The sequence below is a fragment of the Hippichthys cyanospilos genome, chromosome 3, assembly GCF_059441005.1.
Source record: "Hippichthys cyanospilos isolate Australia breed blue-spotted pipefish chromosome 3, RoL_Hcya_1.0, whole genome shotgun sequence".
NCBI lineage: Eukaryota > Metazoa > Chordata > Actinopteri > Syngnathiformes > Syngnathidae > Hippichthys > Hippichthys cyanospilos.
The window spans coordinates 1,649,244-1,673,617 of record NC_142371.1 but is presented as its reverse complement, the minus strand read 5'-3'; the positions used below and the strand labels follow the sequence as shown (position 1 = coordinate 1,673,617).

The following is a 24,374-nucleotide window of genomic DNA, read 5'->3' as shown; positions in this document are numbered from 1 at the left end:
GCTTAATTCTTATTTTACAAACACAATATTATTCAGAATTCCTTGTTTAGACTATTGGGGGTGCATTATACATATTTTTGTCATGAAGTTTATTGGAGTTGACTTCCCCTTTAAAGGACTTAGTAGTTAACCTAGGCCTCCATCAAAAAAGTTTAACCAACCAAAAGAAAAAAGTCATCCAGAATTGTCAACTTTTAACTTCAAAGTTAAAATGGTCTTCTAGATAAGTCAGCTTTTGAGTTACTATTGCTCTTTTTGACCTTGCAGTCCCTCCACTGGTTATCTTGTTTAATTATTGCACTTTGGCACCGGGCAAATCCTAGCTCTTTGATGATAAATTCTCTTATCAATCTCGTCATTGATTAAGATCTCGCCTCAAAAGTACACCTTCCAAAACAGAAATGGATTTTTGGACTTCTTGGATGGGGGGAAAAAAAAGCCTGATCCATCCACTTGTCACTTAAGCATATGTCCTGAAGGTGATCCTTCGATGCTTGTAAAGTGAGGTCGGTATATTCACGAGGACCATGGCACGCAAAGTTGAGGACAGTCTCCAATTCCCAACCTTTTCTGGGCTTTTTAAAGATCTAGTCATGCTGCCTTACACTCATAGCGTCTGCCATGCGTGTGTGCAGCAGTGGTGGAAGCAGAAAGGAGATCAATCGTGCCCAGTCTGTAGACCATAGTTTAGATCAATTGATGTAGCTTTTAACTTTGCAGTGAGGAATGTGTGTGAGGCCTTTTCACAAGCGTCCGTTGAATCGGAGGGCATCTGCAGGTTGCACAAGGACAGACTGCAACTTCTGTTTAGACCACCAGGAGTTTGTTTGCTACATCTACAGAGATGCAGAAATCCACACCAGGCACAAGATCCCTGCCCCCTCAAAGAAGTGAGGAAACTCACGGAGGCCATCAGGGAATGAAGAGGAGTTCGGAAGATTGTAATGAGCGAAGAGACAACTGCACTGACCAATCAGTTTCTATCAAACCCGGACAGACCATGTTGAAAGCAAGATAAAGAAATGTTTTGAGGAGCTTCATTGTTTCCCACAGGTTGAGGAGGACGCCAAGTTGTCTGCTGTCAGGGCAGAAGAAAAAGAAAATCAAATGAGGAAAGAGAAGATTGAGGCTCTCCGCAGAGACAGGACTGCTATCTCAGACCTGATCAGAATCACAGAAGAGCAGCTGACGCCTGACCACGTTTCCTTCATGAAGGATTTCAAGGCTGCAATGACCAGAATCCAACAGCTGCCCGACTAGCATTTCCCATCGAGAGCTCTGCTGAATGAAGCCAGACATGTGGGCAACCGTAAGTTCATCGTGTGGGAACAAATGAAGGAAAATGTTTCCTACGGTCCCAAGTTTATGATTGTGTGCATGTGCCAAAAGACCACAATTAATAAACGAGTAAAATGGAATATCTTTTCGTGTTCTCTTAACTGGTGCACTCAGAATTGAATCAGATTGAGACATAATGACATTTCTGTTTTAGTAATATTCCTTATGCGTGTGAACAAGGATGGACTCAGACTGTGGTTCAGCCTGCCGCTTTTTAAATAATTCCCTAACACCCTCAACTAACACGAGCAGCTGTTAAATGCAACAGGCACCGGCTACTAACAGCTGACCAACGTCCACCCTCCAGCTTTTCCCGATATGGCAGTGCTTCTCAAGCACTGCGTTACGATAAGTATTTTAAGTCAATATGCTCGATATACTCTGCTTATGTGGCTGGCGGATCAATCATCCTCGAATGGTCTTGAAGTAAAAAAAAATAAAAATTAAGTTGGTGTTTATAGGACGCACCCATACTTTTGGCCTTTATTTTTGGGGGAAAGAAAAAATCTTTTATTTGAGGAGTTACATTAATTGTTTTGAAACCTAGAATGTTCCGAATGCTTAAAACGTTTCCAGTATTTTATTTAGACCTCTCTGACTACAGACTGATTAGCATTGTGTTGAATCAGAATAAAACAGTTCATCATCATCAACTTTTTGCTGATTATGGACCAAACAAGCAGTGTAATCATAAAACCAAAACATTAAGTTTAAAAATCAAGTCATTTTTGAAAAAGAGGATGAAGATAACATTTTTAAAAATCTGGCATTAGATAATCAGCAAAATAATCACCTGATTAATTGATTGTTAATCATGTTATCATAAATGACTATGCTTGTTTTCCCAACAGTTGGATAAAAATAAAGGCTTGTTTCAATTTGATCTTTTTGTGTGTTTCAATGTCATGAAATTTAAGTGCGTATGCGAAGTAAATACATTTGAGAAGAGCTTATTTGTTTTTTTTTTTCCTTGCTCTATAAAGAAGATTAATTGTCATGTTAGAAAAACATAATAAATATAAACCAAAGTGGGGGGAAAAAATCACAGTGCTGGGAGGAGGGCGTGGTCAACACTACTCAAGTGAGGTTGCTTGAAAAAACTTGAATCACTCTCATGAGGATGCTTATCCACTTGGGTTTTGTGTTCGCAATGCGCCAGTGCTGAAGGAGGGGAAAAATGTTTGAGACCTTGTCACAACCTTGCTTCACAACAAACGAGCAACATTAATCACTCGTGTTTGTTTGTTTAGATGATTGGAAATGTGTGTGCCCAGAGCAAACTGAAGCAGATGATATGATTACATTGTCAATGTAATAATTGTTGGCTCAAGAGTTCCCCATTTGTCACTTTGCAATTAAAAGGGGGAAGTATGACTACAACACTTTTGTAACTTTGGCATACTTTGCGCTAGTAAAATAGGAACTTTGAGAAACACATTACAGTAAATGAACTAAATAAATTATTTTATTTTATGGGAATTTTAATCATGTTGACATTTTTGTCATCTATGACTACACTGTTTTTGCTGATGTCATAGTTTTTTTTTTTTTTTTTGCTGTGATATGGTATCTATGGCAAGGTACTTTATGCAGGTATTGTTCCAAAATCAGAATTTTTGTGACATAACATCTATACATGTCCTTGATACTAGAACAGTGACAAAGAAAAACAAGTAGAATTGACTTTGGAAAAGTGTTGGGCCACTGAAGGAGGTTGAGGCATAAAAACGTTATAACTGCAATGCGTTTTTTTTTTTTTTTTTTTATGAACTGTGAGAATTGCTTTTGATCCATGGGATGGCTCTAATGTTCACATAATTATGTACTAAGAAGCAATCCATTGTGATTAGGGCCTGAACTAAACCTGAACAGTACCAATTACTGATTAATCAGACAATTGATTTAAAAATATAGAATGAATAAAATGGCGCTTTTCCACATAATGCATTTCAACAAGTGTCAGTTATATACAGAGGTACACTTTTCATGAGGCAAACCTGGTACCCACCCCGCATGAATAACAGATCAACAGTAAATAAATTGTTAAAAAACAAGTAGTTCCTTTTCGTTTTATAGAATGCATTGTGTGGTGTAATTAATAATGCTAATGTAATATATTTTTTCAGCAGTTGTACTAGTATTTATACTTGATTTATGTGAAATTTTAAATATGGGCCATCTTGCTGATTATTTTTGGCCGTATTTTAAAGGGCCATAATTGGAAGGTTTAATCAGTCAGACGATTAATTGGTTAGGATTACTAATTGGTATTATATCAGGGCTGTGTGTCATGCACTCTTTATTGTAGCAGGAAATGGGTACTTTGGTATAGGTTTTTACATTTTTTTTTTTTATCAGTGCTTTGCGGTCTTGTTGTGACGTGACATTGGATGTTGGAGGCTATTTAGCTTTATCAGATAGTAAGACCAAAAGGGCTGATCGTCTGATGAAGAGAAAAGAAAACAGAATGATGAGAAGGAAGCGATAGCTATCAACACCATTTAGCGGGTATGTTAACCCCCCCCTTCCAGTTTGCTCAGTGTGTGTTGTCGTGCGCGTGTACGTTTGAAGCAGAATGTGTACAGTATGCTTGTTTGCTTTGGTGTGAGTTTGTAGTCGTGTGTGCATGTGTGTGTGGCCTCTGGTTTCCCTCGGAGTCACGTCAGGGATAGAGTTGCGTAGAAGTGGGTCAGCCAGTGCCACCAGGGAGAATTTCCAGCTCTCTCTTTGGCTTGTGCCCACGAAAGACCAATGTCAACATTTACATCCGAGTTATTTGCATGCACAGGCTGCTCACCACTAAATGGTGTTTTGGATGTGTGTGCTGTGATGCATCGGTTCTTTTCCTCATGCAGTTTCTTGTGTCTGCTTGATTTTACTTTGAGGCCTCGCATAAGGTTTTCCAGGAAGCAAGCAACTTTGTAAAACCATTTAACATCAAGGCTAGGTTTTGCTAAACTAGGTTTTTTGAGGGTTGGGCCCTCAATTTTTCATATCTGTTTCAGTCTTATTTAACTTGCCTTCAAGTTTGCAAGATAGCATTGATAGGGTTTGATATCAGTAAACAGGAATAGGAGCACACTATGAATGCTATAAATCAGCCATGGAAAGCTTCCACTTAAAGACATGTTTCAACCGACTGGTATAGAAGCAAATAAAACAATTGATTAAATTAGTGCTACAAATAGAGCTGCCAAAATTAATTCATTAATTGACAACTCATTGATTATACAATTAATACACAACTACCGTATTTTCCGCACTGTAAGGCGCATCTAAAAGCCTTTTTTAAAAAAAAAAAAAAAAAAAAAAAAGCTGATGCTGCGCCTTATAATCAGGTGCGCCTTATATATGGATCAATATTGAGATTGGTAGATAGGGAATGAACTGATAAAGTAAGCTTTATCTTTTTCTTTTGTGTGTTTACAGTTGAACAAGGTTGGTCATATTGACATTGACTTATTATGCTATTGAGAGTTATTATTTGAGTTCTTGTTATTACTTTGAGTATTACTATATTGTATTTGAAAAAGTTTAAAAATATGTCATTAATGAGGGTGCGCCTTATAATCCGGTGCGCCTTATATATGGAAAAAGTTTTAAAAAATGTCATTAACTGAGGGTGCGCCTTATAGTGCGGAAAATACGGTAATTTAATAATCAGGTAATGTTTAGCTACATCATTTAATTTTAAATGATCCACATCCTCCAATATCAGGTTTTTAACTGTAGTAATTGATTTCTGTAGTTCTTTGTGAAAGGTGTTTGTCTAAAATAAGGCGTTTGATTTTACTTTGGGAAAATAATGACCATTTACTAAAACAGTTTAAAAAAGGTTGATGAGTATGACATCAATCCATCTTTTACAATATTGCTTGATTTTTTTTTTTTTAATCAATACGCTATAAACTACAATTGCTTTTACAATACACTTCAGTGAAAATTAAAAATATATTCCATTGTTCAAATAATCAATGAAATAATAGCCAGAATAATGGATTCCAAACACATTCGATATTGACAGCCCTAGCTGCAACTAACGATTATTTTTACTCATCGAGTAATCTGTTGATTATTTTGTCAAATAGTCGAAGAATTGGATGTCAAAAACATTTCCTTTTTTTTTCATTCACAAATACATGCCCCCTTCAAAAAACAGACCATCTTAAATCAAAACTATGACCATCTTTTGCCAAAGCTGTCACCCCACATACAGTAAATGCCAAGTTATTCCCCCCCTCCTCATGACTTCATACAGAGCACTACGCATTACAGAAGCATATGGAACATTTGAAAAGGTGGAAGGAACGTGGACATCAACTGCCGCGCAAGGTCACACCCAGTAACCCTTTCCAGTCTCCTCCAGTTTCCTGCTCCGTGACAGTGTACGTTCCATTGAAGCGCATCTGTATGTTGCTCGCAGCATCTGTTTCATTGCTGAGGTAGGAGCCGACAGGAAAATAGCATTGTTTCCATAGCGACAGCCCTACTCTTTACCATCCCCCCTTTTTGCCCATTGTGGTAATATGTAGACTATATCCACTTTCTGCTGACTCTGCTGTGTGACACACACTTCTCACACAGATGTCTCCGTTTACCCTGAACGCTTGTGTGCCCATTTTAATAGCTCTCAGTGACACTGAGGTCATGATTTATTTCCGTGTTTCTTTAACACACCCATTTCCAAACGCTTTTGTTAAAATGCAATGTAGGAGTCGTCGTTTGAGTAAATGTAGTTGAAAGTGTATGATTATGATTATTATGGCGTTAGGGCCAAGAAACATTTTTTGGGGTGCGTGCAGAAGCAGGTGAAGAAAGTCCCATGTACATTGTTCATGCATCTTTACAAAAGTTGATGTTGACACTGCTTTATTTGATCTTGCGTTGTGTGCCATGTCTCTGATTTACTTCTTTAGATGTTGTGCCCCCCCTTATACTGTAACTATAGCTCCCACATAAATCTCAGGACTTATTTCAGCTTGCCTCTATGATTAATGGCTTCAACTAGTTACACACTCTACATAACCAGACTTGTCCTTGTCATCCATCCTATGGAATGAGATTAATTGGGTCTTTTCACCCCCACCTCTTTTTTTTTTTTAATTTATTTTTACTCTGGTTTGTATAATTTTCTTCATCCACTTTAATATCAAGCCACTTTTTTCTTCAACTGAGCCACAATGCATACCTCTTGACACTGCATCTGAAGCGTCTGTGATAGAGATCCAGCTTTCTTCTCCATCACCCTTTTTTTGTCTGTTGCCTTTTTCACTGTTATATATATATATATATATATATATATATAAAATATATGTGTGTGTGTGTGTGTGTGTGTAAAAAGCGCCCTGACTTGCTATCGAAATTGATTTCTAAACATTATGTTATTTGTATCGAGAGTCAAGAGCAACAATTGCATTAGCTAGACTTCTCAAGCTATTAATGCTGTGACAACCTGCTGGTAAAAACGTCAAAATAAAAGAGCATGAAGGCATTTGTATCCATATTTAATAAACAAAGGTTTATATTGAAGTTGGCCTTTTTAGTACATTTGCATCAAGTTTACCTGTCATGTACTGTCGAGTGTTAGCAATTGTAGCTTCGGTTGGCTTGACATTTTTTTCTGACGTGTGAACTAAAAACAAGAAAGGGAGTAAAATATGCCTCCAGCATTTTTTTTTTTTTTTAGAACCAAGGTACTTGAATTACTAGAGGGCTAGATTCAGCCCTAGTTAATTTGTTTTTCGATGTCAAATAGTGTTAGATAGTAACTTTCCTGCAATTAGTTTATTCACTGCCCTTGACAGCAATAGATGTCAAAATTCAATTTACACTGGATTGGCAGGGAATAAGTTAATATTAATACAGTCTCTGCTAGCTATATAAATCATAAATCCATTTAAAGTTACGCTGATTGGGAATCGTTGACAGCAAAAGACCCGCCGGAAAATGTCTCAACTATCGACCGGGCTAAGGGGCAGCTTCAGTGTATTTCGGACTCAGCGTGGCAGTAAAGGGGCAGCCTCAGTACAGAGTTCCAGCTTGTGAAGCCAAGGTCCAGGTCAAGGGCACTGGCAGGAGTGCCGCTCGGGGCTATATTGAAACTCACTTGTCAGTCGCTGCAGGACTACTTCTTGCAGTATAGCGACACTTAACAAACACTGAGGCACTCCGCTGCTTATCTGCACAGAGGCTAAATCTTGAAAAGCCCAGAGAGGATTTATTGAGATTTGGCTCTCTACTCTCACTTACAGCCTAAATAAGAATCATGTTCATAGCTGGCTGACGGCTTTTAAACCGCTCACTTTCACCTTTGTGCTGTGTTTCCTACTACACTTAATGCAGTCATTAATGTCCTGGAAATTTGCAGATTGAATCTTATTCAAAAAACAAGTTATATGGGCTGAGCTTCTGATTGGAAAACTTGTTTTTGTTTGTACACATTGTAGTGGTACATTTACTGTACATATACATACCGTCATAGATCATTAAAAAAATGCCCCGCTGGAATACATTTGTGGTCACCTTTAAAGCAACCAATCTTGCTGCATTTTCAGCGATTTTTGTTTTAATAATTCCACAGAGAGGAAAAAAAAAAACTACAAAGGTGCTTTTATGGAAGTCCAATATTCAAGCTCATACAGTTAAAACCCTTTTTAATTAACTGTGCAAGGAACAAGTAAGTTCCCTTTGTTTACCTCTCCTGGGCTGATTCTAATTAGGCTTTGTAAACCCAAACAAATACTTTCCATTGTGTAACTACTCCCCTCCAAGGTGCACTTGTGAGGCTATTTAGATCCTCATGTGTCTTTTTGTATCGTTTATCGCTTCCACTTACCCTTACTTTAAACAGTATATGTCAGCAGGATTCTCACATAGTTGAGGAGAGGATGGGAGAGGAGGAGAAACCCCCGCTGTGGCAGCTGTTTGCTTTAAGCCAGATTCTCCTTGTCCAAAATTCAATTTTCCCTGTTAGGCCCACACAGGCTTGTATTCATCTGTGGCTCTTATCTGCAAGCAGGCAGCCTCCATGAGTGTAAGACTATGGACTTTTGAGTGGGGCGGTTGGAGTCCAGTGACACTAATAGCCATATCAACTGTTACTCCAACTGAACAGTAGCATTGTTGTTGTGGGTATGTGAGTCATATAACCCTGCAGTTTCCAACGTGATCTGTGCTTTGTTATCGTGACCACCAAGAGTGTTTCCTCTTGCAGTAGTTCTCAACCTCGTGGGGATACTGAACTGCTCAAGTTTTATAGTTGCATTTACTAAACCCTTTAAAATTGGAAAAAACAAAATATAGAATGTCTGTGTGTGTTTTATTTGTCGCTCCCTAATTTAATTGTTCGGAGGTGGAAGGCAGTCTTGAAGTGCCAGCTTTGCAGTGGCCAACTTTACACTATGCATGGCCAACTAGATTATGCGCAAATACAGGTCATGCATTTCTTTATAAACATATATTGTATGCACCGTTCTCTTGCATGGACTCCAGCGAGTCTGGTTGGCTTCTGCCATTTATACAGAGTACTTTTCCTGTTCTGAATTTAAAGAGAAGGTGACTAGCTGCAATCCATTTACTGGGAAGCAAGTGGGTCGTTTTCAGGCCCACAGCGGCGCAAACACCCACTTTTGACTTTTACAAAAACAACCACAAGATGTTTATGGTTGCATATAGGGCACACCGTCTTTGCATGGGCTTCTGCCGAACATCTGAAACTCACATGTAACTCTTGTGGAGATCGATTGAGCCAAATTAACTCACTCACTACAATTGACCACTATAAACGTCAAAGATCCATTTTTACTGGGCTGGTAGTTAAGTTAAAACTCATTCACAATCACAGCCACTGACGGCTATATAAGTCGAATTCCATTTTAAATGGACTGGCTGTTAATGATTGCAATAGTTTCATTATGCTACAATAAATCATATTTCATCAGGTGTTCCTAATATTGAATGCCGCATAGTACACTTGTTTGGTGAACTTTGTAGAAGGTCATGTCAATGTTTCATACTGGTACTCACCTGCTATCATTGAATTAGTATGAGCTTGGTTATTGCTTATTTAGAAGCTCTATTTTAAAGCTTTTCAGCGGTGATGCAGTGTGTGTTAGGGTGATATCGACCTCATGACGGAACTGCTTAAATGGAATATTGGAGATGTGCTGCTGTGAAAAGGAAGTTGCATGTGTATATTTATATCTTTAGCTTGTGATTGATCAAGCATTTTGCAGCTGCTAATAGCATATTGAGTGTCAGTTTATTTATTTATTTTTTTAAAGTACGGACTCATAGATCAGATCACTGCAATTGGCCCAGCGGTGTAAGCGAGTATTGATGCAGACAGTTTAAGTTACGTAACCACGCTGACTACCAGAGAGATGGATACTGTAATGTTTGTGCATAAGAAGAGATGAACATTTTTCTCCCCTGAAAGACCACATGTGGCATTTTAGGGCTTTTGAAGTTGATTACACAACCTTGTAGTGACTCAGCACACTCAACCAGACGTTTTTATTAAACGGGATCTCCGGAGCTGTGCTGCTTGCATATCAGATTGCCTTCACTCAGGATATAGTGGTGTTTTAAGAGTGATTTTGTAGCAGGGGTCTATGCCTGACTACTGTTACAATGGAGACTTTCCCACCAATGTATTCAAGCATTGGAGTATAAAGATTGGACATCAATGTGCCATAACTTTTTTTTTTCATATATGTGTGATATAATCATTCATTCAAATTAAAATCCCAATATCATTTTACAATGTGAAATATTTTCTGTTTAAAAGTTCTTTTCCTTACCAATCAATAATTTCCACATTCTCATGAATACAGTATTGGAAGAATGCTAGTCACAGAGGATATGAATAGTTGTCAAAATGAATCAATTAATCGACTGATCAATTACAAAATATTGACAACTATTTTGATCATTATTTAGAGCTATTGTTTAACTTTAAACTTGTAAATAAACAGTCTTTGAGAAAACAAGGTTTTTAATATGCTCTAACACAAAAAAATTTTACCCCATTCGATTAGTCGATCACGTAATCGATTATAACATATTTCATGGCAGCAGCCCTACTGAATAATCAACAGTTGCAAATAATTTGACGAATTAACATACCCCCTTAACTCATTCCCTGCCAGCCCAGCAAAAATTGACCTTTTACAACTATAGTCATCAATAGCTGTGCGCCAGATAAATTGTTTGTAAATTCCGAGAGTATATTAACTGTTTAAACCATATCTATACCTATACAAAGACACAAATTATGTTCCCAAATCATGGACGAACAAAATTGGATGAACAAAAATCAGAACAGCCACATGTAAACTCTGGTTGTAGGGGCAAGTAATTCTTTTTTTTTTTTACAAGGGTAACTACACAAGTGCAGCATCCGTACCAGTGTGCCAGTGTGTCTAGTCGTACTGATGGAAGCAATTCATGCACGAGATATGTAAAAATAATTAAATCAATGCGATTACAGCATTCTCTCCATTTGCTGAGAAGCAATCACTGTTTTGAGCGAGGAAAAACCTGCTTTTAGAATATTTTCCAAAAGCATTTATCACTATTCAGCACTTACCTGCTTTCCGCCCGCTCCAAACATGTGTTCGCTCATGAGCATAGTATTCTGATTAAATTATTTTGATAAATACAGAATGCAAAAACACATTTCTTCAAAGAGGCTTGTTACTGAAGATGAGTATAAATAAATGAGTTTAGGATTTTCCACATGCAAGTTAATGTCACATTTAAAGTGTGCCATATTTTCCAAGTGGATCTCTATGGAATTAACACCTCATAAAAACTTCAAGACTGAGAAATTAGGACCACCCTTAGATTTGGAGTCACGCCTCTATAGTGGTTGCACACAAATTTCCAAGTTACCCATAGTGGATGTGCCAGACGTCTGTATGGGAGAACTGGCCTTCCTTGAAAGTGCACAACCCATACACATTAAATAAAAATACATCCAAAAAAAAAATGGCTCGATTTCAATCCCCATATTAGGGAGATCAACTTAGAACCGCATAACTCAAAACATACCATTTTTTTTCCCCCACATATCTATGTTTGAGTAACATTAATTCAAATGCAAAATAAGAAATATGTCATTTATAAGGCGTGAAATGATTTATACCTCTAATTCGATATAGTATGCATCCGTTTTAGAGCGTTTGCACTGAACATAGCAAAAATGCACTTTTGTCAAGCGCCGCCTAATTGCCTCTTTGTTGTCATCAACGAGGCAGCGTGGATAATCTTTTCGGCGAAGTTTGACGCATTATGAAAAGGAAAAGACGGATTGACTTATCTCAGCCCTTGGACGTATGCTTGAACAAGCCGGCATGGATGTGGGAAGAGAAACAGCAAAGGACAACATTCCACGCTCCGATCTCACAACAATTGTCACTTGCGTAAAGAAAGCTTGAGATAGTATCCCAAGTAAGATGATCAGCAAATCTTTTCAGAAGACCTTCATTTCAAACAAATTGGATGGGTCCGAAAATGACTACCTGTTGAAGAGTAATGAGGATGTTTGAACAATTGGCGAAGGGATTGGAGGAACTATTTGGTTTTTCAGATAGTCAAGATGACTTTTAGGGCTTTTCGACGAATTACAGCAATTCCCCAAATATAAGATGCACCTGTGTATAAGACGCAGACTTAATTTTGGGGTCAAATTCTAGTATTTTCTATGTTATGTAGAAGACACACTAACAATTTGGGAGCAACGTATAAACTATAACAAAACACAATAAGTCGCATCTTTTGTAAAACTTCATATTTTCTTGTTTTCATATCCGTAAATTATATATTTGTTGCGCGTTAAGTAAAACGTGTGTCAGATTTCTCACATTGTGAGCTGTCAGTGAACGCCTCACCAGTTTATCTTTGAATGCGCTCGAAGCTGTTGTTTTTACTTCTCCTCGCGACGCAGTTCGAGTTCATTTGACCATAAATACCCTACGTTGAATATCATTTGCATTAAACCAAATTTTTGATGATGTGTATATGCCAAAAGACCGCAATTAATAAACGAGTCAAATGGAATACCTTTCTGTGTTCTCTAACCGGTGCACTCTTAATTGAATCAGCTAGAGACATCATAATTTGTACTTGATCCTCTCCGTTTTAGTAATATTTGTGTGTGTGAACAAGGATGTAGTCGGAAGTTGATTGAGTCTTGAGTTCTGTTATTGAAAATAATGCCGTACCAGCCTCTGCTCTCCTAAATTCAATACTGTATAAAGCTAGAGTTAAATTAAAAAAAAAAAAAAAGTTGTTTATCTGACTTTCCTGCAAGCTTTCCTGCAAGGGAGCAGTGACCAGAACATAAGTAACAGCGTTCTGCGTCACACTTTCAAGTCATGGAATATTTCCATCCTGACTGTTGTGCTGCTTGGTGCTGATAAATCAGAAATCCCTTCTGTTAGTTCTCTAACAAGCTGTTTGCAGAAAAGTACGGCTTGCTTTGCGCTTTTTAATGGGATGTCAAACAAGTTCATGATCAAGTTACTTGAGGGATTCACTGTGATGGGTGATGTTACGCACTCATGGCAACATTTGTCATTTTAAGCAGTGAGCAGAACGTCTGTGACGCGCCCAGAAACTGAAACCAACTCTAAAAAATTGCAGTGCGACACTCTAAATATTTTCTTGCATGTTATTTTCATCAAATGTGTGTTAAAGATACATTACGGGCATGGATCTTTAATTTTACTATGTTTGATGTTTAAAGATTTTTGTTGTGGACTAGATGGAAAATGAAAAGTTGAAGGTCATTAATGTCTCTGCAGCTTATTATCTTCCATTGCGCTGAATTGCATAAAATGTTGCTTTGAATCACAAGGAAGTAAGTCCTGGATTGCAAACGTTGCCGGGAGCGTTGAGCTTGGGCCATTGGAAACTCTTGATCCTATTAACACAACGGGAACAGCAGAGGAGATATGGTACCATGAATAAATTATGAGTGAAAGAAACATCAGCACTAATGCCAGAGGTGTCCGGACACGTCCATCAATATTGTTGGCCGCTAAAATCAGCGTAATTGGATCACTGTCGCCTGTTCAAAAATATAAACATCACACAATTAATCTGTTGTCAGTAATACCAATATGATATATAACAGGGGTCACTAACTTGGTACTCGCGGCCATCTGCTAGCCCAAATAGACCACATGGGTAGCCCTTGGGTAGCTTACTAGTAATAGGACACTGTCAGGCCATCTGAGCAAATTTCTTAATTCAAAGTGTGTATCAAACTGGTTGCCCATTTCCATTTATCCTGCTGCTCCTTCTGGTGGCAGACATTTCATGCTTACAATTATTCCTCAATTGCTGCACTACTATTAGAGATTGGCCAAAATGATTATTAGAATTTAAGGTGGCCTATACTGATATTTGGAGACAATATTAATTATCAGTAAAAAAGAAAATGTTGATGTTAAAAATGAATGCAAATGCTAACTGTTCGAATGTCTTTTAACAATTATTAGTCTCGATCAACCTTTTAAAATCTTAGACAAAACATTTTTGTTTTAAAATTGTAACACACATTTTAGAGTTCCCACTGTCATCACCATGTCTTAAAAAGTCAAATTAAAACTAATTTGTGGTTAGTAAATTTCTCCTAGATATTGGATTTTACAGTTTTTTTTTCATATTTTCAAATAACAAATATACTTCATATTTTTATTTATTTTAGGCCCTTATCCTCACAAAGGTCACAGGCATGCTGGAGCCTAATTCAGTTGTCTTTAGGTGTTGAATTAAAAACATACAATTGCAAACTTTTGCTTTTACTTTGTGGAAAAATCATTGCTTTTGCACTTTTTTCTGAAGTTACATACCAAACCAGTAACTGAATCATAGTTTATTTATGCTATTGCACGGTAAATTTGAATTTGTGTCATCCTTTTGAATTAAAGGATTAAAAGTGGACCGTGTTTTTGGTCATTCTATTAATTGATCAATCAACAAAATAATTGACAGATTAATTTAGAATTGAAATAATGGTTACTTGCAGCCCTAATCTCTTAGAACACAAACTCAAGGTCCAGGGGCCAGATCTGGCCCGCAGCATCATTTTATGTGGCTCGCGAAATGCTAACAATGACTTCAAGTTTCTGGCTAAAATCCCTGATTTTCAGTTGTCTTCAAATGTTACCATTGCCTTTGTTATCATTGATCTCTTTTTTTAATGTTTTTTTGTGGCCTCTGATTTCAAAATGTGTAAATGTGTAATGATCATACTTCAGATTTATTTGACTTCGCCAACGGCCCTCCGACAGAAATTGTAACTATAATGTGGCCCATGATAAAAATGAGTTTGACATCCCTCTCTTAGAGGCTATCAGGTTAAAAAAAAAAAGAGAGAGGAAAAAAAAAAGCCCTTTCCGATATTTGTCATAGTGGTGAATATTGACACCGATAATTGTCTGACGCTATAGTTAGTGTATCCCAAATTATACAGTATCTATCACTACATACAAGCAATGTATTTTGAGAGTTTCACCCAGAACAGTTAGGCATACAAAAACAAATACAGTATTTCCTCCTTTGACAGGGGCTAAAGAGTGACACGGAAAGATTGGCACAGGGCCAAATCTGCTAAAGTACAAGAAGCCAGAGCACAGAATCCGTAGTGGTCCAGTGGCCTGCTGCTCTTTGTCCTGTGTGTTCTACCCTGCGTAAACAGGAAGCAGTTATCTTTCTCTCGGTAACTCTTTCCCTATGCCTGTCATTTTCAGTCACTCTTGGTCACTGTTTGTTCCTCTTCCTAGTTCCTACCCTCGCCTCCCTCTGTGAGTACATACAATATGTTCACAAAGTGACAGCTTCCCTCCTATCCAGTGCATGTCCCCTTCAACATACAACACACGCAACAGGCTGTGGCCCTTTTCAAACGTAAAACAATCAAACAATCAAACGTGAAACAAAGCGGCACTTCAAAAAAGGGTGAATGGACCATCACCTTTTTACCTATTTTCTCCTCGTCTATTTCTAGAATTCCTGTTTTTTGCTGCTTGGCTTCCACTAGAACATTGTCAGAACTGTCAGATTCCATTTTTTTTTAACCTTTCCGCCTGTCTGTTTTTGCATTAAGTCGGTCTTAGTAAGTTCACACGCTGATGCCGGCCTAGCGTGGTATTCCTTTCCCACGTCAGTGAAACGACAACTTGATTGCGGGGGCCTGAAAGGAGGCAGAGGCGAATGGACACATGGCACTTGGTTGTTGTGAATACCAAAGATGACACGTTAATTCTCCCTCTGTTGCGGCATATGTTACACACAGAGTCACATAACACTTGGAGAAACCCGCACTCAAACCAAACATACACACATCACGATGTTGGCAAAATAAGGCATGCTCCTGACTACAGATGAAACTATGTTTTTTTTTTTCAGGGCCCAGACTGATTGTTAGTGGTCAAGAAGGCTGATAACAGACATTTGAAGTCAATTTGTCTATTCTATTAAAGAAAAAAAAATAGCATAAAAATACTCAGTCCAGCTCTTAAAAGAATACTACTTACTAGGGCTGCACGATTATGGCCAAAACAATAATCACCATTATTTTGGTCAATATTGAAATTATGATTATTAATCATGATGATTCATCATGTTTAGTAAAACATATCTATTTATTGCTGTTTTTTTATACAAGCAGTATATAAACAAGGCTTCACGATACTTACAAATAATAGTAATAATAATAATAATAATAATAATAACAATAATAACACTTAAATATATGAATAAAGTAAATAATAATTACAACAAATTCACCCCCTCATTCCCCTAGACGTGGCACACAGGGCAACACTGCTAACTTACTTGCTGAGTGCAAACCAATGAAAAAAAATAAACCTTCTCAGAACCAAGCACATTATTTACTTTTAAGCAAATTTGAATCAATTAGCAGTCAAAATGTCATTTTCAGTCATTTCAAACCAAATGTATTAAAAATTTTTGCCAGACTTTAACCCTGCTTCATATTTTTCAAAAGTGGTCTCAATTCACAGCTAGCACTGCATATATTATGAATCAGGTGAGAAACTCAACACCATTTCACACTGGCAAATAATATTTTAGGGGGAGAAAAGCAGACGCTTTTGTCATGCAAACATGTGGAAAACATTGCCCCCTTGTGGTAGGATGACAAAGTGCTTGATTTGACTTTTAAGAAAAAAAAAGTGCTATACTTTCTACATGTTAATATTGCCGTGGATAACCTTAATTAATCGTGGCAGCCAGTAACATGGTCACGATTGAAATTTGATTAATTGTGCAGCCCTACTACTTACTAAGCCATATTCAGCAGTAAAGAGTTTTGTCCATGATAAATTTAACTAAATTTCTTTTCCTGTACTTGTAATACCTTTAAAACCAAAATTTCTACCGTGTTCAAGAGTGTCACTTATTTAATTCAATTTCTAACTAAAACAAGGTGAGGAGAGTCTGCAGGGTCAGCAGAATATATTGTGAAGTTTGGTCAGTACAGTGTTTCAGGTTCTCATAAAACATAAAAGGAATGCACTGTATCATTTTATATTGGTAATACATGTAATATGTACTAGGCCCTATAAGATCATCCCTTGTTGCAATTTATGCCTGCTTTGATTATCGATCCATTCATTTTCTAGAGCTGCTTATCCTCACTAGGGTTTAGACCAGCCAACATGTCTCAAGGGTTAACCATGTTAACCAAATGTATGGCTTCAGGTCTCTGAGTCATTCCCAAGGAATCCCATGGGTAATCCCCACCGCAAGGGGTTTTAATTATTATTATTTTTTGTCAGTAGTAGTAGTAGTATTAATTTTGTTTTGTTATTATCAATATTGTTATAGTTATAGACAGGTAGGAGAAAATGTCCCGAAATCATAGTCCCTATTTATTGCTGGGTTTGTGGTCCTGAACAACAATAGACAAAAAAATTGAATTAGCAGCTGTCTATTCTGGTTAGTTTGGATAAACATCACATAAATACATTTCTCGCTCTCAATCCCAGATGCTTAGGCCTGCTTGGCAACCATCTTAAGCCAGATGGGCTGCTTAGGTTTCATTACGCTGGAGGAAACACTCGCTCTGCCAGTATATTTCTGCATTATTGTCTTATCGTGTTCACAGAATTTATATGCTGGACCTTGTGCCATTCAATTTTGTCATCATTTCCCTGCTTAACACACACCATTGATGCGTAGGACTGACATAAAGCTGACCGTTTGATCTGTGGACATTGATAGAGCTGCGGTGCGATTCGCTTTGTGTATGAATCTGATGGGTATTTATAGAGGTGCTTGCTTGTCGCGCTTCCAATTTCCACATGGTTTACAACCATTCATCTCAAGCTTTGTGGAGCTGGGTAAGAGAAAATGAAAATAGTAATGGAAGCAACAGTAGAAAAAGATATGCAATTGTGACTCGGGCGAAAGGGGTCAGGCAGACAGGCGCCTTTGGTGGCATTCTGAAACACACCTGCACTGCAGCACAGCCCACTAATACAGCGAGTGTGTGGGCTGGCAGGAAGAGATTTATGATATCATGCTTCTTGTGATACAACATACAGGCTGGCAATATAAAACCCCAGTAGGCCTGAATGATGACTTGGCTTTAAAGTAGGCCAAGAACTAGATTGAATGCACAAGCACTCACACACACACACATACATGCCAATGCCCAGACTGAGTCACATTCCCTCTCATCTACATTCTCTGTGGATTTTCAAAAATAGACGATTAATCCGGTGAAATGAGCAGCACTGAGTTGTCAATCTCTGTTCTGCCATCCTTGCATTGCCTTTCATCTCATCTCGTATCAAGCCGCTCAGGCCGTGCTTATGTTCGACCTTCGAGCGTCCTTACGAGGACAAAGGCTGATTGATTTCGACAATATACAAATAAACACATGTTGTAAATGATTGACTCTTGTAGACTTTCCAAGGTCCACTTTTCATTCAGATTGATGATGAATTTCCACTGATAAGGGGATGTGTCGGTTAACTGCAAATGTGCGTTGCAACACCGACACTTACAGTGATGAGTGTTCAGAGTTTTCTGTATGCACAATCAGGAAATCTGTTTCAGGTCGTAGAATAAGGCATTTTCTTCGTGGCCTTCCTGTACGTGTGCTTTGTGGCTTTGTTTTCGAGGGGAAAATGTAACAGCTTGGTGTTTTGCATAGCGCATTGCTTTACAGTATACTAGTCCTTCTAAAAAAAATTGCATATTGTGATAAAGTTCATTATTTTCTGTAATGTATTGATAAACATTAGACTTTCATATAATTTAGATTCATTACACACAACTGAAGTAATTCAAGCCTTTTATTGTTTTAATATTGATGATTTTGGCAAAAAAGTAAAGAAATAACAACAAATCCCCCAAATCTAAATAAAAAAAACAAAAACAAACAAAAAAAAACATATTGCACCCAAGCAATTAAAAAGTGTTTTTAATACAAAAAGGTCAACCTTCAAATAATTATGTTCAGTTATACACTCAATACCTGGTTGGGAATCCTTTTTGGAGAAATGACTGTTTGAAAGCGTGTGGCACAGAGGCAATCAGTCCGTGGCACTGCTGAGGTGGATGCCCAGGATGCTTCTATAGCAGCCTTAAACTCATCCACAGTGTTAGGTCTGTTGTCCCTCAACTTCCTCTTCAAAACATCCAACAGATTTTTGATGGGATTCAGGTCAGGAAAGTTGGCGGGTCAATTGAATAGAGTAATACCATGGTCAGTATCCATTTCCCAATGGTTTTGGCACAGTGAGCAGGTGCCACGTCATGTTGAACAATGAAATATTTATCTCCATAAAGCTTTTCGGAAGCATGTACAGTAGTTCTCCGCCGCTCTGTGCAGTGTTTTCTGCCACACTTTTTCCTTTCCACAGACAGCACTCTGAGAACAGCCTAGACATTTGTTTCCGTGTCTGACCCTCTTGCTTGAGGGTGTCAATGAGGGCCTTCTGGACAGCAGTCAGGTCGGCAGTTTTACCCATAATTGCTGTTTTGAGTAATGAATTAGGCTGTGAGTTTTTAAAAGCCTCAGGAATCTTTTGCAGGTGTTTAGAGTTAATTCGCTGGTTCAGATGATCAGGTTAATAGTTCGTTTAGAGTACCTTTTCATGATATGCAAATTTTTTGTGATAGGAATTTGGGGTTTTCATGAGCTTTATGCCAAAATGACAGTTTCACCTTATGAATGTGACCTTTGGAAGTCAACAATCAGGACCTTATTTGTTTTAAATGCTCCAAACCTGTTACACAGGTTTAATTTTGTGTTGTTGTTTTTTTTTTATCCCTATGATCGAATCTTATCATGTGACGCAATGTAAAATGTAGCAAAACTTTTCTTTGCAGCTACATAGCATTTCTGTTATCATCTGGTCTGTTTTTGTGTGGTCTCTTCCAGGAGCATGTTGGAGTGACAAGAAAAGGAGGAAGTGGGATCTCTGACGCTCTGCCTTCTTTACTGGTGGAGCCCGTTAACATCTGACCAGAGACCCCCAGACTGGTATGAATTAAAGATGGAATTTACCGTGTTAAAACTGCTTGCCTACAAGATTTCAATATAACCTCATGTCACAAAATCCGTTTCTGACCAAAGCGGTGCCTCTCACTTATGTAAGCAATCATTCTCAAAGTTGGTGTTTCATCATGTCAATATGGAAGTTCCTACGATGAATAGTCACAGAGATTGCATGTCTCTGATGTTGGGCAAAATCCTCATAACTCCAAAATCATCACTTTTCAGGAGACCCTTATAATAGCAAGTTTGTTCAACCTTTTTGTTGTTGTATTGTGAAAGAGAGCAAGACATTTTCAACCCTTTAAACCGGTCAGTAAAAAAAAAAAAAAAAAAAGTAAATAAATAAATAACAGGCGTATTAGGGATGCATGATAATTATCTGACCGATAATCATCAACTCAATCGGTAAAAAAACAACCTTGTTACCATAGGCGAGGGCAGAAACATAGATCGACCATTAAATAGAGAGCTTTGCTTTTTTGGCGAAGCTCTTTCTTGACCTTTCTTGACAGACAGGTACAGTGACCCCATCCCTGACCTGGAATTTTTTTTTTAACTTTTTTTTTTTTTTTTTTTTTTAGGCTACACCAACAGGTGCTTTTGGTATTCCTCTAAAAATATTGGTTATTGGTATCTGTCCATGCCTGGTGTTGAGCCAACACAGCAATATCCACCTCAGGCAAAATAGTGGTACAGTATTAGCAAATCTAAGACAGCATGAGCACTGTAAACAAGCTATTGTTACCTACACCTGCTACGTTGGCTTGTGATTTTTTTTCAAATGTGTGTAGTAAAATGGTAAATGTTCCCGGTTTGAATTTCTGTTTTCTGGCGCGTCCAATCAATTAAAAAAAAAAAAAAAAAAATCCAAAAGCTGTCATAAATTTGCTTTTCAAGCAACCATTTTACAACAAACAATCCTATCAGTTGCCCGAGTTCTTTCTCTTGTTCATATTACCTCATTGAAGTGTATGACTTTTTGGACCGAACTACACTGTCTAAAGAACATTTATAGATACAGTAAAATAAGAAAGAATGTTCACACTTTGGTGCTAAAACTGAGTACACTACTGTACTTGAGCAGTCAGTGGGGTGGCCAAGCCCACCTTTGATAACAGAACCATTTAAACCCTGCCGGCAGTGCCTGGGAGCATGGGAGTAGCCGGCAGAGAACAGCTGACACACGAACACATGGCTGCCGCTTCCAACATCTTAATCTGCTGGTGTTGTGACTCGATACGGATGTGTATTTATGAAAGTGTCTTTACACCAGTTAGCACATGGTGTGGCTCTTTGTGTTATTTGTTATTGTATTGCTTATGTTTCTCTTCTAATAATGACAGCAGGGTAAAGTAGCAATTACAGTACAATGGTGTCATGCATTCCAGGAAGAATGGTGTGGTGCGGGTGGTACTGTGTGTAGCCCTGTGACAGTAATATGTATTGACTTTAGCTTAGAACGTCTGAATGATTAGAGTATTTAATTCCACTTTGTGCCTATGCCAAGCTTTAAATTGCCAATCAATTTGAGCTGTTTTCTCGCTTTTGTGGGCACTTTCTCTTCCTGTTTCATTGTCCTTTTTCTGTCTCATTATCTTTGGTGAGCCCTGAATTTGAAGAATAATCACTTTTTAGTGTGTAACCTCTTATCAGCATTCTAGTATTCCAGGTTTATAAATGTTCATGGAGTTATGGCGTTCATCGAATTAATCGAGACATTGTTTCCATTTCCACTATCTCACTTTACAGTGATTGACTGATATGTTTTTATGTTTGTTTTTGTTTTTTGGTCCGTTACCAATTATAGTAGTTACGGAGACTCATAACCGATTTTTGGAGCTGATATTATTTTGCAGAAAAAGGAATATAATTGCTAAAAAAAATACCATCCTCACCTTTTGTTAAACTGTCTTAAACTATGTTACATTGTAGGGCTGCACAATTAATCGAATTTTAATCATGATCATGATATTGGTGACCACGATTAAGTAATCGTGGTCACCAATATCATGATCATGATTAAAATTCGATATTTGAATTTTTTCAATAATGTCTTTGACTATAGTTATAAACTTAATCATTGAGATGATTATAGGGCCTTTGATACAGCAATACTTCATAACATTGTTGATTTTAATGCATGTATATTTTCGGAGCAATTACAGTATTTACAAACAACACACACTATAAAGTTGTTTAAAATAATATTTCTGATCATTGTATTCATAAACAAAATGACAGCACTCACTTTACCTCATAACACGGCAATTTTTATCCTGTTAACAGACAACACAGAGAATTTTGTAATCAAGTGCACTTTATTGATTATTGCATTATTTTGATGTACATTGACCCATATATTGTTCAAACAAAAATCTTTTTGTCCTTCGCTTCCCTTTATCATTTTCTTCCTCATTGGTTTGCAGTATGTTTTGCTGTCAAGGTCACGGCCTGTTTATAAAGTGGCCCTTGCTCATTTGCCTTGAGCGTCTCTGTTATCAAGCTACTTCACATCAGCAGTTGAATACAAACCTCAAGGCCATTCTGTTCTGTTGCACTTCCTTAATATTAGCCAGTGCCTTGTTCTGCTCTAGCCATTTACGACAGTTCAATCAGCACTTCCATCAGTGTTGTCTTGGAAACGTTCTGGTTCAAGTCCTCATGATCCCGGGTCTGAATAATGTCCAGGTTTGCTTTTCTTTTCTTTTCTTTTTTTTTTTTTAGTGCATCGACAAACATTTGGCAGTCTTATTTTTTTACGTTACAGGACAACACCCCCTCCCCACCCCACACGCACACTTTTTTTTTTAATTGGAAAATAGAAACACCATCTCTCATAATTTTATTTAGCTATATAAACAGTGTTGGGCAGTCCGTCGGACCGCCACAGGCAGATACAGGTTTGCTTACAAATAACACTTTAAAAGAAAAAAAAAAAAGATGAATTAAGCTGTGATGGAAAGTGGGTTGTTCACTGTCATTGTATTCTTCACTGACTGGCAGAGGTGAGCATTCCGTCAGTATTTCTAACGGACGTCCATTTTGACGACAAGTGATAAATGACAGACCAGCAAACATTTGGAAAAACCCACCTTGTGATTACAAAGCGATGATGGAAATATGGGTAAAATAGAACGACGCCCTGGGCGTCTAAAGATGACTTCCAAACCAGCAAAAATGTGTTAAATGACCGCCTCTGTATAGTACATCTACTGAAGGGTGTTTGTATAATTATGATGAGACTAACATTCCCAATACTCAGCTTGGGCAACAGCTGAAGCAGGGTTAAAGTCTCCAGAAGAGGAGTGGATTAGAAGAGACAGGGGAAGGTGCAAAGGGGAAATTGTCTACTAGTAGACAAGTAACGATGGCAACCGCTCTTGAAATGTGTGAGGTGGTTGAGAGATAAATGCAGATGACCAGGATTGGGGATCTAAAAGATGGATGGAGTGAGGATGATATGTTAATGGAGGAGGAAGACTTGTGGGTCTGTTTAATATCACAGAATGGCTGGCGTTTTAAAGGACACATCAAAGAGCCCAGGGAGGAACCAGCATCAACTAAACTGACACACAAGTGCAAGTGCAACACATCAACATATGTACTTGTAATTTGCATGTAAGAAACTATTTTCATTTGCCACTTCAAATGCCACTGACAGAATTTCTAGGCGCAGCCAAAGCTTTTCAGTTTGGGATTTCGGTATTGCATCGCTGCTATTTGCCGATGATGTGGTACTGTTAGCTTCTTCAGGCCCTGACCTTCAAATCTCACTGGAGCAGCTCGCAGCCGAGTGTGAAGCGGCTGGGAAGAAGATAAGCACCTCCAAGTCTGAGACCATGATCCGCAGTTGAAAAAGGATGCAGTACCCTTTCCGTGTTGGAGATAAGGTTCTGTCCCAAGTGGAGGAGTTCACGTATCATGAGGTCTTGTGCATGAGTGCGGGTAGAATGGAATGGGAGATCGACAGGCGGATTGGTGCAGCATCTGCTGTGGACTCTGCACCGGCCTGTCGTGGTAAAGAAAGCTGAGGCAAAAGGCAAAGTTCTCTTTTTACATGTTGATCTTTGTCCCTGCCCTCATCTATGGTACGAGTTGTGACCAAAAAAACGAGATCCCAGATACAAGCGGCCAAAATGACTTTCCTCCCCAGGGTGTCTGGGGTCCCCCTTAGAGATAAGGTGAAAAGCTCGGTCATCCGAGAGGGACTTGGTGTTGACTCGCTGCTTCTCCGCATTGAGATGTGCCAGTTGAGGTGGTTCGGAATCTGCTTAGGTTGCCTCCCGGACGCCTCCCTGATGAGGTGTTCGAGACATGTCCCATCGGTAGGATGTCCTGGCGTTGACCCGGGACACGTTGGAGAGACAATGTCTCCTGGCTGGCATAGTAACACCAGGGGACCCTCCTGGAGGAGCTGGACAAAGTGGCCGGGGAGAAGGAAGTCTGTCCTTCCCTGCTGACGCTGCTGCCCTCGCGACCCGACCCCGGATAA

The 24,374-nt window shown here is 38.4% G+C and overlaps 1 protein-coding gene and 1 pseudogene across 1 annotated transcript in view; both read left to right on the top strand.

Annotated features, from left to right (window-relative positions):
- The window catches only part of LOC148425379 (polypeptide N-acetylgalactosaminyltransferase 1), a 51,065-nt gene that overhangs the window by 4,255 nt on the left and 22,436 nt on the right, over positions 1–24,374 (top strand). The window contains exon 2 of the mRNA XM_088409970.1: positions 19,766–19,867. The gene's annotated coding sequence lies outside the window, so the exon portion shown is untranslated. The remainder of the gene's footprint in view (positions 1–19,765; positions 19,868–24,374) is intronic.
- Positions 424–24,374, top strand: LOC148425380 (E3 ubiquitin-protein ligase TRIM35-like; annotated as a pseudogene).